Source organism: Lutjanus erythropterus, chromosome 12 (genome assembly GCF_056507025.1).
Source record: "Lutjanus erythropterus isolate fLutEry1 chromosome 12, fLutEry1.hap2, whole genome shotgun sequence".
Classification (NCBI taxonomy): Eukaryota; Metazoa; Chordata; class Actinopteri; order Lutjaniformes; family Lutjanidae; genus Lutjanus; species Lutjanus erythropterus.
This window is the reverse complement of record NC_139328.1, coordinates 352100-369680: the sequence shown is the minus strand read 5'-3', so window position 1 is coordinate 369680 and position 17581 is coordinate 352100. Positions and strand designations below refer to the sequence as shown.

Sequence of the window (17581 nt, the reverse complement as noted above, 5' to 3'; positions counted from 1 at the left end):
GAATAAAAACATGATCCTCTGGTCCACACCATACACCCTGAGTCTGGTCTGTGTAAAAAGTAAAGTCTCTGCTGTAGAACACAGATTTTCAACGTGAGACGTGTCGTCCAAGTTCACGCCGATGTACTTGTATGAGCAGACCTGATCAATGTGGTCTCATGTATGATCACAGGACTGTGATCCCCCTCTGATCCAGAGTTCAGAACCATCTCCTTAGTTTCAGTGACATTTAAAATGAGATGGTTGACGTCACCACTGCACAAACGTTTCTGTTTCAGAGAAATAGCCTGGTTGGTTTGTGTCTTTGTGCAGTAAACTCAGGATAACTGAGTCATCTGAACATGTAAAAACAAAGCTCCTGGTTGGTTGGTTGTGCATTCATTTGTGTACAGTATAAAAAGAACTGGGGAGCTGATACAACCCTGTGGATTCCTGTGCTGATGGATCTGGATTCAGACAGGATGTTGTTGACTCTGACCTGCTGACTGTGATTGTTTAAAAAAGAGGAATACCACTTATTTAAAAAACACTCATCTGCTTCAGTTTTAAAATGAGGCTGCAGTGTATTAAACGCTGAACTAAAATCAACAAATACAATCTGTGCATAGGCTTTGAGCTCTTCCAAGTGCTTGACAGTGAGGTGGGTGATGCTGTTAATGGCGTCATCAGTGGTCCTGTCCTGCCTATAAGAAAACTGGAATGGGTCATGTGATGAGTCGACCTCTGCCTTGAGCTCCATGTATTGTTCAGAGCATTTCATAACAATCCAAGTCAGGGCCACAGGTCTAAAATCATTGTTCTCAGTTGGACAGGGTTTCTTAGCAGTTGGAATTATGATGGACTTTTTCCAGAAAGCAGGGACGGTGTGTGGATCCACAGCGAGCTGGGATCAGTTCTTCTGCACACGCCTTTAAGAGCAGCGCAGAGATACCGTCTGGACCAGTGGAGTTTTTAGTACACGTTTGAAAACTGACTGAATCCAGTGTGGGTCAACAACAGTCCCACAGCATGGATCAGTTCAAATGGTATCCAGTGCATTATTATTACATTCCTCAGAAAAATCAGGTTTTTCAAACCTGAGAAAAAAATCATTCAGTTTGTTTGCTTTTCCCAAATCATCATCAGTAATGAGGCACTTCTTGGTTGTGTTCATGTTAGTTGATGCCTTCATAGAGTCCATTGTCATAAATCTCTGCTCTATAATGTCCTTATGATGCTTCCTGACATCCCTCAGCATCTGGTTGAGTTCCTTTATGATTATTTATGATTATTTTTAAAAGCCATCTTTTTCCTATTAATACAGGCCTTTACACTCTTGGTTATATAAGGCTTATTGTTGGCGTGCACCATAATGTCCTTTTTGTTTGAACACACTGTCCACACAAAATTGTACATAGTCTGTTATTGTTTCAGTGGCCACATCGATTTCCAGATTATGAAATATGTCCCAGTTTGTGCAGAGGAGGGATCCTTTGAGTGTCTCCATGCTGTCTCTGTCCCATACAGTCATTGTCTTGGTTTGTGGTTTACTCCTTTTAAGAACAGTCTTATAAACTGGAATTAACTGGACTGTATTATGATGTTACCATAACTTTTATCTAAAACTCTGTTCTCCTGCGTATCACTTGATGCATATTGTTCAAATGCAGGGAGATAAAGTTCCAGTTTGTGGTGGTTAAAGTCCTCTGAGATTAAACTCTGGGCTCCAGGTGTAGGTTGCAGTTGCTGGTGAACACAGTCTGCTATGCAGGTTGCAGCTCTGCCTACGTTTCTGCTGATGGGAACATACACTGCACAGATTATAACGCTCCTGAATTTCCTCAGAAGATAAAAGGGTGTCAGCGACAGGCGAGGCAGTTGTGCATCAGTTGTGCATCCAGTCTGCCTCATGGTGCAGCGCCTACACCAGCTGAGAGAGTCTGGAATATCCTGATGGAGTCAAGTCTCAGTAAACACCATCACGCTGGATTCTCTGTATTCACAGCGTAGCTTGTTGTTGACGTGGACTTCATCTAGTAAGTTGTCAGTGACAGTACACTGCTGAGTATCATGCAGGGCAGCGGTGGTCTGTTCTCTCTCTGTTGAAGACGCTGCTGTATTCTCCCTCCTCTGCCTCTCCTCTGTTGTACTTTCACAGCTTCAGGGAGATCAACAGGTGGAATCGTTCCAGTGGACCACAGACATGACAGAGTGTCTCTGGTGTAACACAGCAGCAGCTTTGCTTCTGTGTGAGGAATCGTTTGGCATGTTAAGAACAGTTCCTGAATAAACAGTGCCAGAAGCAGTCCTTGAGCCGCCACAGTGTTTAAGTCCACATACAGTTGTTGGAGTCATACGACAGGGAGCAGTAAAAATACAACAGTAAAAACATAAGAAGGCATAAAAAGCAGCAGCAGCACCACAAAGACTGTAGACTTTATTACAACGTCATATAGATTTTTATTTGTGTGTGTCTCCCTCTAGTGGATGTTGTGGAGTTTTCTGTTGTCTTTGCTCCAAAGGTTTTTGTACAGAGTTTTGGTGTTTCCTGTCACTGTGGGCTGCAGAGCACAGTAGTACACAGCAGAGTCTGTCACTTTAGCTGAGATGATCTCCAGATCGACACGTTTCTCTGTTTTCTTAATGTGAGCTGAGAAATCAGAAACAGTTGGATGAATCGATCCTCCCTCTGTGATGTAGAGCAGGAACTCTGGTCTGGATCTCTGGTTCTGTCGGTACCACTGGATATTGGTGATACCACCGTCATATTTACAGGTCAGGTTGATGTTTCTTCCCTCTTCAACATGTTCTTCAGTTCTTTCTGGATTTATGCTGTTCATGGAAACCAGGGCTGCAAAATGAGGATTATTCATGTCAGTTAGTCTGCAAGAGATTCAAACATCAAGAGACTCAACGGAGGTTCTGGACTTTTTCTTTCATCTTTCATCATTTTGAGATTCATTCAATAAAGCAAATGTCTTTTTGTCTCATGGAAATTGTTACCTTACACAGATAAACCTCTAGTTATGAAATGTAGAGCAAATATCTGGTTAATCCAGCAGCTGAAATGAGACTTTGATCTGTGTTCTAACACTCACCTATAAAGAGAGAGAAAAGTAAAAAGAGGTAAAGCAACATGTCTTTGGAGTTGTTCAAGTCAAACAGACAGCAGATGATCAATGTTCTTCCACTGCAGTAGAATGAACAAACTAAACAGCCTCTCTGCTGCACAGCTCTTCTCCTCAACATCAACATGATTGTGCTTTTACTTCCTCAAACATTTCTGCTCTGGAGACACAAATAATCTCATTGGTTGAGTTAAATGTCAGTGGGTGGAGCCACAGAAAAACCTTTTTAGAGATTCTCTGCCTACCAAAGTTCAGCTCAGCCAGTGATGATGATGATTTCTGCCTCAGAGAAATGTTTGCTGAATGTTCAGTTTCAGTTCTTCACATCATTGTGAGACCGAGGCAGGTCGCAGTAGAAGGAAGCTCCATCACCTGAAGGTTTAGTCTTTATTCTGGGAACATGGAGAACATTTTATAGTTCCTTTCATTACAGTGGAGAAATACTAATATTAATATTTTCTACATGAAATTTTCTTCATACTATCAGTCATCAGAAGCCGTCATGTCTTAATATCTTCACTTGTCTTTGTTCAGGTGTTGGATGACTTGTGGTCCATGACTTTGACTCCTTCTCAGTCAATGCTGTGACTGATTTTGGTCTGATGTTCTCAGACACTGAGACTGTAAGTCCACAACACCACATTGATTTGATCCCTTTGGTTCCCCCTCGTCACTCCGACTGTCTGCATCCTCAAGTGACGAGACCAACGTGGAAAGTTGAATCGTGACGTCAGACCTGCCAACTTTTAGAAATCATTTACCATCAATAATATTAACCAAATTTTACATAAGAAGGTGACCTGCTTGTTCATCAGGCATTTGGTTGTTGCTGATCTTTAAAACCAGACTTTTAATAGTATTTATAAGAATATCAGAAAATATTGATCTGATCAATTATCAATGATAATTGCAAGCCCTGTTTTGGAGAGGTGACTGTGACATCAGTGGTTAAAAGTTAGTGACACTCTTGTACTTACTTGTAATTGAGTATATATATTTATAGTAATGTAACAGTACTTGTGCTTGAGTACAGAGTTTCAGTATTCTTTCCACCACTGCTGAAAAGTAACTAGTAGCTCCAGTAGGCAACATTGTTTTGGTATAATTGAGAAATAATTTCATGAAAACATTTCAGCGTGTTGTAAATCAGGTGTTCTGAGAGAGAACGACACTTCTGCACCTCTTCTATAGCTCTGTTTTCAGCATTTAGAGAATCTGACCCGTGACAGTAGACTTCAATTAATGACAGGTGTTTTAGGACCTGGGGGACTCCTCCCACTCGTGCAGCTGCACGTTCCTCCGGTGAGACCCTGAATCAATGATGGAAACTACTGCAGGAAAAGTCACTATAAAACAGCATTATAACAAAGAGAAACGAGCCTAATGAGTAACATGATCGACCCAGGAGTTTGTCAGCTCACTGCGTTACTTCTGAGTTCACCTTCAGTTGTGTTTATTCACGTGTATCACAGAGCTTTGCTGAGTGTTGAGAGGACTGGACAGAGCTGAGACACAGAGCTGACAGACAGCTGCTCAGAGCTGGGGAGCTCTGCAGGAGAGGGTCGGTGGCAGACTGGAGCTTCTGGAGAAAAAAAACAGGGGAGTCGCTGTGATGCAGCTACTTTACTGTCAGGAGAGGAGCTCAGAGTGTGTGTTTCAAACTTTTATATTAAAAAGAGGATTTATCTTCATGTTTGCTTGTAAACCTGTGTGCAGCAGCATCATGGAGGAGCTGATGACGCCGTTTACAGGGTAAATAAATGACGCCCTGTTTTTGTACTGACATCTTTTCTACCTACTGCAGCTTTAAAAGTTGACAGGCTACGTTTTGGAAAGACATGCAGAGTTTTTCAGTCAACTTTCTCACCAAGTCATTCAGTTATTATCTTACAGGTATTAAATTACTAATGAAGCTGAATGACATCATTAAATGTCTTCATCAATTTCACATAATCTTGTCAAATATATGAAGACGGTGGTGCAGTGGTCAGCACTGCCGCCTCACTGCAAGAAGGTCCTGAGTTCGAATCCCCCAGCTGATTGGGGCGGGGCCTTTCTGTGTGGAGTTTGCATGTTCTCCTTGTATCTGCATGGGTTCTCTCCAGGTTCTCTGGCTTCCTTCCACAGTCCAAACACATGCATGCTACGTTAATTGGTGACTCTAAATGTCCCGTAGGTGTGAGTGTGAGTGGTTGTCTGTCTCTGTGTGTCAGTCCTGTGATGAACTGGTAACTTGTCCAGGGTGAACCCGCCTCTCACCCAGTGTCAGCTGGGATAGACTCCAGACCCCCGCGACCCTTCAAGAAGAAGCGGTTACAGAAAATGGATGGATGAAGACGGTTTCCTGGTTTGACTTGTGTTTTGTCTCTTGGTGTGTGTTTGTTAAGTTGGACAGCATTGAGCTCAGTGACTGTAAAGAAGTAGATGATGAGGAAACAAAAAGACATTTAACTGCACATGTGAAGGTCCTGACTGAGTTCAATCTTTAATCACACAATATACAACTTTACAAATATGAATCTAGAAAGACTGATCCTCAAAAATGTCCCAGTTAGTCCTTTCAAAGGAATCCTGCAGCTGTGAGGAAGTTCCTTCATGTCATGTCTTAACATGCTTCATCTACTTGTTTTCACTTCAGATTCTTAGTTTTCATGTTGTGTTTGAAGCATCATCCAGTTGGTTTGTCATTGATGTGGATTTGCTGCTCATGTGAATCCTCCCACAGTGTTTCATTAGCAGCTGTAACCACAGTGACTCTGATCAAACAGGAATTAGCAGAATCCATCTGATATGAAGCTGTGGTTTGAATACCACTTCCCTCCTCTTTGAAGAGTAGTCAGATATCTGTGTTCAGGTTTTTGTACAGCCTCTTCTACACTTTGTATCACTGTGTTTCTAGAGCACAGTAGTAGAGAGCTGTGTCTGCCAGGGTTAGGTCTCTGATGGACAGTTCAGTTGATGTGTCTGTCTCAGATCCATATCGATTATCAGGGATATATTTGTAAGTGTGTGCGTCTTTTGCTCCTTTCCAGAGTATAAACTGAGGAGCCTGAAGGTCAGAATGATGTCTGTACCAGTAAAGGGCAATATACGTCTCTGTTGTCTCATATTCACATCTCAGTTTGACAGATTGTCCTTCTGTTCCACTGACTTCATCTCCTACAGGAGAGATTTTGTCTCCAGCTGTTAGTCCTGGAAAAAGTGTATAAAATGAATCCATTAGACTAACATTGTTCATGAGGCTGAGAGGAGAAGACAGTGGAAAATATCAAGTGTACAGTGTTACTCTGTGGACAGAAACAGCTCAACTGTTGAGAGATTTCTGCTCTGAACTCCAGTTGACATCAATCTTTAGAAAAGAATCCAAACATGTTGTGCTTTGTATCTTACCAAAGAAAAGAGCAGCAAGAATAATCCACAGCCAATGTTCCATCTCTACAACAAGGTTTAAATCAACAGGAGAAACTAGCTGATGTTCAACATTCAGTGTGAGAATTGTTCTCTTCACAGCAGCAGTTATTATTGACAGAATGGTTGAACACAGTGCAGAAGTAGAGCACCGCCTACTTGATAATGTGGCCCTCTAGTGGAGGTAAAAAGTTCAGTACAACAGTGTGGAAAAAAGGCTTCCAGCAGCTTGTCAGTGTGTCAGCTTGTGTTTTTGTACAGAGTTTTGGTGTTTCCTGTCACTGTGGGCCTCACAGCACAGTAGTACACAGCAGAGTCTGTCACTGCAGCAGAGGAGATGCTCATGTTGATTTGGTTTTGCTCCACTTTAATCTTCAGTCCAGAGATTCGTTCATTTAATATCTGTCCTGAACCAGAGTGATAAATAAGGAACTCTGGTGGTTTTCCTGGATATTGTCGATACCAGTAAAACTCATCAGCACCAGTTGCTTGTTTGGAGTATTTGTAGGACAGAGTAACAGAGCTGTCTTCTAAACTGGACTCTTCTTTCTCAACTGGACTGAGTTCTTCACAGCTGACACCTGAAAGAAATGAGAACTCTGTTAAAACATTTAGCAAAAGTTACAATAAATAAATGACATTCTTTGATTTTGATTCCCTTTAATTGTCTTCATAATCTAACATACCTGTTAGAATGTAAAGAAACATGAGAGAAAACACACAATGATGCAGTGACAGCATGTTGAATAAAGGTAATGTTTGTGGTTTGTGTATTGAACTCTGCTGAATATGGAAGTTCCTCTCTCTTCTATAGTTCAGTAACAGCTTAGCTCCTCCCTGAATCTCTCCGTCTCCTCTTAGATCTGTATTTTCACTTCTCTCTCTTCCTCTTCCTCCTGGTTAACACACTGGTAGCAGCTGGAGGTGTTATATCATATTAAAAGAAAAGCTCAGTGTCAAATATTTTCCCCACAGTATGAAAAGTTAGCTCAACATCAGAAGAGAGTTTAGCTAATACAGAGATAACCTGTTTTACAGCTGCTTCATTTTGTTCTCCAACATATAAAAGCTGCTGATTGTTGTGAACCTGCTACGACTACTTTAATATTTATTATCAGAGAAATTACAAGCAAACTCAGAATGAATATTTGATCAGTAACCAACATGTATTCAATCAGATAAGTCAATTGAGAACTAACTGTCGTTCACAATGACGCCCCGGCCTACAGGCACCATCAGGAGGCCAGTCGATACAAGACATTAAAACACAGATATTTAGATTTACACTACTGGTCAAAAGTTTTAGAAAGCCCCAATCTTTCCATTATTGAAAATTATGCAGTTCAATGTCTCACTGTACTCTGGAATGAAATCATAGAACAAATAAACAATTGAAGTTAAAAATGAAATCATGTAATTAATTTATAAACCAAAATGTTGTCTAAACTTTTGACTCATCAGTAGCCACCTCAGACAGATAGAACAGCTGAACAGACTCGTGACATTTTTTCGACAATGGAAATCAAATATTCTTCAGAAAGTTCTTCCCGACTCTGCTGCAGAAGTTCTCATAAATGTGTGGCTCTTGTTGGTTGCTTTGCTTTCACTCTTCTGTCCAGTTCATCCCAAACCAGCTCCATGGGGTTTCAGTCTGCAGACTGTGTTGATCCACTCCATGTTTTCAAGCTTACCATCTCCTTCTTTTTTCTAAAGGTAGTTCAGGTACAGCTTGGTCTTATGTTTTGGGTCATTATCTTGCTGTAGGATGAATTCCTGACCTGTTCATACCAGAGGTCACTGCATGGAGCTGCAGAATGCTGTGTAGCCGTTTTGGTTCAGGTTGCCTCTCTCTCTCTGTACAAGTCACCGACCCTGGATCCAGCAAAACAGCTCCAGACCACCACGCCTCCTCCTCCATGTTTGACAGTTGATGTCACACGCTGAGGAACCATCCTTTCGCCTACTCGACGGAGTACAAAAATCCTGTGTGATGAACTGAAGATTTCTGATTCATCAGTCCATAACACCTTCTTCCAGTCTTCAGTAGTCCACTGGCAGTGTTTCATGGTCCAGACAAACCTCTTTTTCATTCTGACGTCTTAACAATGACTTTATTGCTGCAACTCGACCTGTCAAACCTGCAACTCGAAGTCTTCTCTTCAGTTGAAACTGAGACTTGTTTACTCCGACCACATGAAGCTGTGCTTGAAGCTGTTGTCCTGTGAGCCGCCGATCACACGAGCTGTCGACTCTCAGAAACTTGTCCTCTGATTCTGTTGTGTCTTTGGGTCTGTCAGACCTCTTCCTATCAGAGTTTGTCCAGTTTTTGAGTGACTTTTGATGGTGAAGGAACCTGTACTCACTGACACCTTGACTTTCTTCACTATTTCTCTGTAGGAAAGACCTATATTTTTAAGTGTTATGATGGTCTGTCTCTCTTTCATTGGTAATTGCCTTTTTCTTTCCATTTTTATAGCAACACACTACTTTCTGCAGTACAATACTGTTCAAATAATGCTCATGAGGGTGTGGTACCACAGTGTGTTCCAGCACTACTTTGATGCAGACGGTTGTAAGGAAACAGGAAAAGTTGGGACGCCTGTAGGAATCAGTAGCACCAACTTTCAAGGCTTGATCAACCTCCATTGCTGCAGAACACCTTTCAGATGTTAACACATTTCTTGTTCCCTGAAAAAGGCCTTTTTGTATAATTCTGAAATGTACATTATTTTTCAGTTTTGGGTAACCTTACCTTTTTTTTAACCTCTGGCAGTTCACCACTGACCTTTGTACCATTTCAAAGACTCACTTTACTCAACCCAGCCATGTAAATAAGATCCTGCTCAAACTGTGAAACAAATATTCTACATCCCTGAAGGAAGAGATACGCAGCCCACAACATGACAATACATGCAACACTGCTGCTTCTTCTTATTAAAACTTTTCTCACACAGACAATTTTTAGAAGCATTTGATTTGTCAGCATCATTCAAACATTTCAAATAAAAATAAATTCACTGTGTTGCTTGTGACAGAGCTGAACGATTATGGCAAAAATAATAATCACAGTTATTTTGAGTGATATTGAAATCATGATTAATAAACACGATTATTGGTTAATTTGAAAACATGAGTATTTATTGAACCACCAAAACTCAACTTTAAATATAACTTAAAACAACAACGGAAATAAATTAATAACAAGTAAACAAGTAAAATAATAATAATAATAATAATAATAATAATAATAATAATAATAATAAATTAAAATAACAACAGCAATATGTAAAAACAAGCCACAACCTACATGCAAAACGCAAAAACACTAATAACACAGCAAAAAAAACCCTAAATATTCTTTGAGGATTTTTGAAAAACCTTTTGTAAATACAGAAAAAGATTGGCCTGGTAGTCATATACTCCCTCAGTCTGCCTCCTACAAACTCAGGTTTAGGATCAGCAGACTGTTCACTTGGTCTGGCTTTAATGATGACTGAAGGCAGGAGACAACTTTTCCTCCTGTGCTAAAAAGCCGCTCTGATGCAGCACCTGTGGCAGGGATGCACAGGTATTTCCTGGTCAGTCTGGAGAGCCGTGGGTAGAGAGAGTGTCCTTCATAGAGGACTGTGTTGGCTGAAGCCGACGAGTTTGCACTTTTTTGTGTCTTCTGCTCCTTTATCACTTGGTCTTAGACCACTTTATGACTGTACTTTAAATGGTTCAATAAATTGGTCGTGTTTTCTTGGGGAGCAGAAATGACAGTGTGATCAATTTTGCTCCTTCCTTCTGCTCGACGTCCAACAACTTGAAACCAAAATGTTTCCATATGACTGATGATATCCAACCTTTCTTCTAAACTAAAGGCTGCCGTTCTGCCATTTTTCTCAATCGCTCCTAGTTTGCAGCACCTGCACGTAAGACTGGTGCATTCACTGTGCTTTTACAGCTCAGGAATTTGCATGCACGCCACACAGCACATGAATCATTTTTCTTCAATTATAATGATTTTATGATCGTGACAAGCCAAAATCAAAATCAAAATTCAATTAATCGTCCAGCCCTATCAACAATTTATGTGATCATTTAGGTTCATGTATTAAATCAGATTAGACTTTTTTTCTCCACTATCTGATCCACTGATTTTGGCCAGAATGCGACTGATCCCAAGTTTCTGACGCCTCATCCCCAAATATAATGACACACTATGACATATGATTATAGAGCTTCATGTCTTCATGTCTCCATGTCTTCATTGAGCTCTATAAGATGAGACGATTTGTTTTTAAACTCAATTATGATGACATGTTGTTCATATAAATAAATTCCCAGAAAGTTCCATCATCAGAGTTTCAGTTGTATGAAACAACACTTTCCCTCATCCTGCTTCTGTCTTTTCTTTGTCATTTTCTGTTGTTTTCATCTCCACTACAAAGAATCTAGACTGGATCATCACATCCTACTGAAGTTTAACAGTGTGTGTCTCCCTCTAGTGGATGTTGTGGAGTTTTCTGTTGTCTTTGCTCCAAAGGTTTTTGTACAGAGTTTTGGTGTTTCCTGTCACTGTGGGCTGCAGAGCACAGTAGTACACAGCAGAGTCTGTCACTTTAGCTGAGATGATCTCCAGATCGACACGTTTCTCTGTTTTCTTAATGTGAGCTGAGAAATCAGAAACAGTTGGATGAATCGATCCTCCCTCTGTGATGTAGAGCAGGAACTCTGGTCTGGATCTCTGGTTCTGTCGGTACCACTGGATACTGTAGATACCACCGTCATATTTACAGGTCAGGTTGATGTTTCTTCCCTCTTCAACATGTTCTTCAGTTCTTTCTGGATTTATGCTGTTCATGGAAACCAGGGCTGCAAAATGAGGATTATTCATGTCAGTTAGTCTGCAAGAGATTCAAACATCAAGAGACTCAACGGAGGTTCTGGACTTTTTCTTTCATCTTTCATCATTTTGAGATTCATTCAATAAAGCAAATATCTTTTTGTCTCATGGAAATTGTTACCTTACACAGATAAACCTCTAGTTATGAAATGTAGAGCAAATATCTGGTTAATCCAGCAGCTGAAATGAGACTTTGATCTGTGTTCTAACACTCACCTATAAAGAGAGAGAAAAGTAAAAAGAGGTAAAGCAACATGTCTTTGGAGTTGTTCAAGTCAAACAGACAGCAGATGATCAATGTTCTTCCACTGCAGTAGAATGAACAAACTAAACAGCCTCTCTGCTGCACAGCTCTTCTCCTCAACATCAACATGATTGTGCTTTTACTTCCTCAAACATTTCTGCTCTGGAGACACAAATAATCTCATTGGTTGAGTTAAATGTCAGTGGGTGGAGCCACAGAAAAACCTTTTTAGAGATTCTCTGCCTACCAAAGTTCAGCTCAGCCAGTGATGATGATGATTTGTGCCTCAGAGAAATGTTTGCTGAATGTTCAGTTTCAGTTCTTCACATCATTGTGAGACCGAGGCAGGTCGCAGTAGAAGGAAGCTCCATCACCTGAAGGTTTAGTCTTTATTCTGGGAACATGGAGAACATTTTATAGTTCCTTTAATTACAGTGGAGAAATACTAATATTAATATTTTCTACATGAAATTATCTTCATACTATCAGTCATCAGAAGCCGTCATGTCTTAATATCTTCACTTGTCTTTGTTCAGGTGTTGGATGACTTGTGGTCCATGACTTTGACTCCTTCTCAGTCAATGCTGTGACTGATTTTGGTCTGATGTTCTCAGACACTGAGACTGTAAGTCCACAACACCACATTGATTTGATCCCTTTGGTTCCCCCTCGTCACTCCGACTGTCTGCATCCTCAAGTGACGAGACCAACGTGGAAAGTTGAATCGTGAAGTCAGGCCTGCTAACTAATCGCTCACTAATATTTCAACGGACCGCCTCTATCTTTGATTACAGCACACATTCACCATGGCATCATTTCAATAAACTTATTCTATGTCACAACATTTATTTCTGTCCAGAGTTGCATTAATTTTTCACTCACATCTTGTATTGATGATGGAGAGTTGGACCACTGTCTAAAGGCAGATCCCAAAGACTGTCAGTGGGGTTCAGGTCTGGATTCTGGTGGACAGTCCATGTGAGACAATGATGTCTCAGGCTCCCTGAACCTCCTTCAGTCTTTGAGTCCCATGAATCCTGACATTGTCATCTTGGAATATGTCCGAGTCATCAGGGAAGAAAAAATCCATTGATGTAAAAACCTGTTTATTCAATATATTCAGGAAGTGAACTGACATCATAACGTTGCTGAACCTCGACCTGAACAACTGAAGCGACCCCAGATCATAACTCCGCCCCCACAGGCTGGTACTGTAGACACTAGGCATGATGGGAGCATCACTTCATCTGCCTCTCTTCTTACCCTGATGCCCCCATCACTCTGGAACAGGGTAAATCTGGACTCATCAGACCACATGACCTTTTTCCATCGATCCACAGTCCAATCTTTATGCTCACTGGCAAACTGAAGTCTTTTTTCTGATCAGCCTCATTGATAAGTGATTTTCTTAAGGCTACACGGCTGTTTAGTCTCAATCCCTTCAGGTCTCTTCACATCGTCTGTGTGGAAACGTTCTTTCTTTCACTATTAAACACAGCTGTGACTTCTACTGTTTTTATAATTTGATTTCATCAAATGTTTAAATGATCTCTGATCACTAAAGATTAATTGATCATTCAAGATTTTTTTCTGACCACATTTCTTCCTTGAAGATGATGGTTCTCCAGTATCCTTCCAGGTTTTAATAATGTGTTGGACAGTTCTTAACCAGTTTTAGTAGTTTCATCGATCTCCTCAGTTGTTCTTTTTGTTTGATGCAGGTCAATAATTTGACTCTTCTGAAACAGAGGAACATCTTTTCCTCGATCACAGGATACGTCTTCTGACATGGTTGTTTTAGAAACGAGAAGCTGCTCACTGCATCAGAGTTCAATAATTTATTGTCAGCTGAAACATATTGATCACTGCAGTAATTATCCAATGGAAGGATCCGACCTGTTTGATTGGTTAAATCCAGGTGGGGACTTTTGTTGAGGCCAGGCAGTGTATCAAAAGAAAAATACAAATCTTTTAGTTTCAGACACACAGAAAGTTTTGTTTGAGCTTCATTCTTGTTTTTTTCTTCATGAGCTCTTGAATGTTGGTTGGTTTCAACAAAAAAAATCCACTTTTCAGACAAAAAAATGGAGAAAACAGTATTTTTGTGAAAGACATTTTTTAGTAGAATGTCTACTGCACATTTTTATTTTCATTTTTTTGTCACTTCATATTACGTGTGTGACATCACTGTAACCAGTGTAGTTCACGTTGTTTGTGCCGTGCTGTATCACGGCTGCTGTGGAGGTCTGGGGACTGAAGTGTGAGTCGTCCTGTTCTGGGTCTGGATCATGGCACTCTGATCCAGCTGCAGTGTGAGCAGCCTAGCTGTGCCTCGGCTTCTATGAAGGTCTGGGGGCTTTAGCACGAGCAGCCGCGCTCTGTAGCCGGGCTCTGTGGCCAGATCATGATGCCGTCTGACCCACCGATCTGCAGCTGAGCACCGACGTTCTCATGCTAGATAACACCTTCATGTTCTTGTGCTGCTCAAGTCCAATGGTTCCTTTTGTCTTAGAGTTACACCGTTTTGTCACAGCATCTCCTGCCACCTCACAGTGAAAACAGCAGTTGATGGAATATCTTGTCATTATCAGGGAAATGTTGTGACTCGAGTGGCGAGATAGTATCTCATCAATGGTGGGGAAAGAGTCAATCAACAGTGACGTGAGAACAGCAAGAGATGAACACTGAGTGGCTCTGCAGAAATGAAAAGAAATGGAGCTCACTGCTGGATGCTGAGATCAATTTCACTTTATTTTTATCATTTAATTGGACTGACCAATCACAATTCATTTAATGACCCACATTATGAACATGGATTTTATCCAGAAGATACAGATCAGAGACATTCCCTCTTCATGAAAGCTGGGAATGCAACAGCAGCTTTACGTGGAAAATAAAAATGTCAAAACATTCATTACATTAATTCAAAGGATATTCAAGTCCAACACTGGGCTTCATCATACATATGGAATTACATGAATGATCATTATTATTGACAATAATAAATCATATTTTCTTCACACCTTCTCCAGACTAAGCTGGATCATGCTAATGGAAGATTCTGACAAACTGATATCAGATGAACATTTCTCTGTTTCATCCAGACAATCACTGAGCAGCACAGTCAACATACAGAGAAACATGTTGTTTGTCCATTAAAATAATTAGTGATCATTATATGTCCTGTCATGTGTTCTCTGGGACAAAATATCAGCTTTTATAATCCAGCAGTGGAGAGACGGATGTTGTTGATGTTGGTTTCTTGTTGGATGTTTCTCAGTTGTTCACTAAGTTGTTGAAACATTTGTTGGTTCTGTTTTAAACACAAAGACTGTAGACTTTATTACAACATCATATAGATTTTTATTTGTGTGTGTCTCCCTCTAGTGGATGTTGTGGAGTTTTCTGTTGTCTTTGCTCCAAAGGTTTTTGTACAGAGTTTTGGTGTTTCCTGTCACTGTGGGCTGCAGAGCACAGTAGTACACAGCAGAGTCAGACAGCTGAAGCTTCTGGATCTTCAGAGGAACTGATTTGTTCTTGATTGAAGCATTAAATCTGTCTTTCTGGAACTCTGGAGCCTTTTCTACTGTTCCTGAGAAACATTTCAGCATGAACTTTGGAAAACCACTGATTTCTTGTTTGTACCAGAACAAAGTGTCACCGGTCTGAAATGTACAGTCAAGTGTAACTGTCTGTCCTTCAGTAACAATGACATCTCCTGTTGGCTGGATCACTTCTTCTCCTTTACACTCTGTGGAAGAAGAGAACATGCAGAGGAAGAGATGAATCAATAAAGATGATTGATTAAAGGAGATCAATCAGTAGGATTAAAGAGTTACCTATCCAGAGAGTCAGGCCATAATCAGATTGAACCATAACATTTATTTTTACATGTTAATTAATGCTGACAGAAATAATTAGAATTGATGTGAATCTCAGTAACATGTTAAAGTGTCTGCAGATAAAACATGTTGTGCTTTGTATCTTACCAAAGAAAAGAGCAGCAAGAATAATCCACAGCCAATGTTCCATCTCTACAACAAGGTTTAAATCAACAGGAGAAACTAGCTGATGTTCAACATTCAGTGTGAGAATTGTTCTCTTCACAGCAGCAGTTATTATTGACAGAATGGTTGAACACAGTGCAGAAGTAGAGCACCGCCTACTTGATAATGTGGCCCTCTAGTGGAGGTAAAAAGTTCAGTACAACAGTGTGGAAAAAAGGCTTCCAGCAGCTTGTCAGTGTGTCAGCTTGTGTTTTTGTACAGAGTTTTGGTGTTTCCTGTCACTGTGGGCCTCACAGCACAGTAGTACACAGCAGAGTCTGTCACTGCAGCAGAGGAGATCTGCAGATCCACTCGATGCTTTTCTTCAGTCAGATCAGTAGAAAACCTTCTGTCTGATTTCAGAGATTCTGCTGTGTTTCTAATGTTACTCCCTGAGATGGAAAGGAGGAACTCTGGTGGTTTCCCTGGATATTGTCGATACCAGAAGAAATAATCATCAGCTGCAGCACTTTTGGAGTATCTGTAGGACAGAGTAACAGAGCTGTCTTCTAAACTGGACTCTTCTGTCTTGACTGCAGTCAGTTGTTGACAGCTGACACCTGAAGGAAGAGAGAAGTCTGTAACTTCATGTTTGATGTTAGTGATATCAGGGTTCAACATTAATGTTTGTTTTGTATTTTGTCTTTTCTTTCTTTTTTCATTTGCCTGACCAGGCTAGTGGCACAGACATCTACCTGCACAAAGTCAGGTCCTGTTTGATCCCATACAAATAGTTTGAATTATTATCAGACACAGAATCAGAAGGTCATCAGTAGTTATCAAATAACAACAAAGGCTAAAGCTAATTGTCATGTTTAATCCAGGACAGAGTCCAAGGCGACGTCTTTAAATTTCTGGTTTTGTGAGTCTAAAGCTCAAAGATATTCAGTTTAATTTAATAATAAACATTGAGAAGCGGTGAAGCTCCACACCTGAGATGCTCAGAACAGCATTTTCTGCTATTTGGCATGAAAAAGTAAGAAGATAATGGATGGTACGATTAACAAAATTTATGATGATGAAAATATTTTAAAAATTGATTTTTTCTGTCTTTTTTTTTTTTTTTAACCCTTTTTACCAGCCTGGATCTCACCTACCTCTTACTGTGATCAGAAACACAAACAGACTGAAGTTCACTGACGGCATCTTAAAGATAAAGACAGTCTGTCTGTGTTTGTATGAAAGTTTATCTTTTCTGTACTTGAGTCACAGTTTTGCTCCTCCCTTAATCCCTCCTCCTTCCTCTCACAACTCTGACAAACAGTGTGTTTGTCTCTGCTGAGCTGCTGTTATTCACTAAATGACATCCAGCAAGAAGTCGCTATTAATGTGACAGTGATTGACACCTGACAGCACATGTGAAAGTCCTGTCTGAGCTACGTCTTTAATCAGATCTATTCAGTAACACGTGACAACCACATTAAAAGTACTTCAGACCTGTGTCACAAGAACCTTGACATCATGCTGTCCTTTTACAGATTGGATATTTGAATCATTGAAGTGTTCACCCAATCATTGTTCAGGTCAGCGATCACCCCTACTGGGCCAAAAAAGCCCAAAACAAGTCGAAATCTAAATAACTCAGGAAATCAGTGCAGTGTCTCTCCTACCATTGGCTTGAGGAGGAAACCCAGATGGTCACGTTTCTCTCCTCTTGTGTTTCATCAAAGGTGTAGCAGACACGTAGTGGAGCAGAGGGAAAGAAAACAGATGACCCACTTTACTGGACTCACTTGTTTGTGGCAGCGAGATAAAAAGAATTGCAGGATGGTGAAGAAATTCCACTTCTTCTTGTCTCTTGACATTAGATATACGCTGATCATCAGACAGATCTGCCTCTCTTAGTGCTCTGTTTCTTAAAGTATGGAAAATGTTTGAAAATGAGGAG

The 17581-nt window shown here is 40.5% G+C and overlaps 1 protein-coding gene across 1 annotated transcript in view; it reads left to right on the top strand.

Annotated features, from left to right (window-relative positions):
- The window catches only part of pex5lb (peroxisomal biogenesis factor 5-like b), a 212914-nt gene that overhangs the window by 100186 nt on the left and 95147 nt on the right, over positions 1–17581 (top strand). The gene's annotated exons all lie outside the window — the stretch shown is intronic.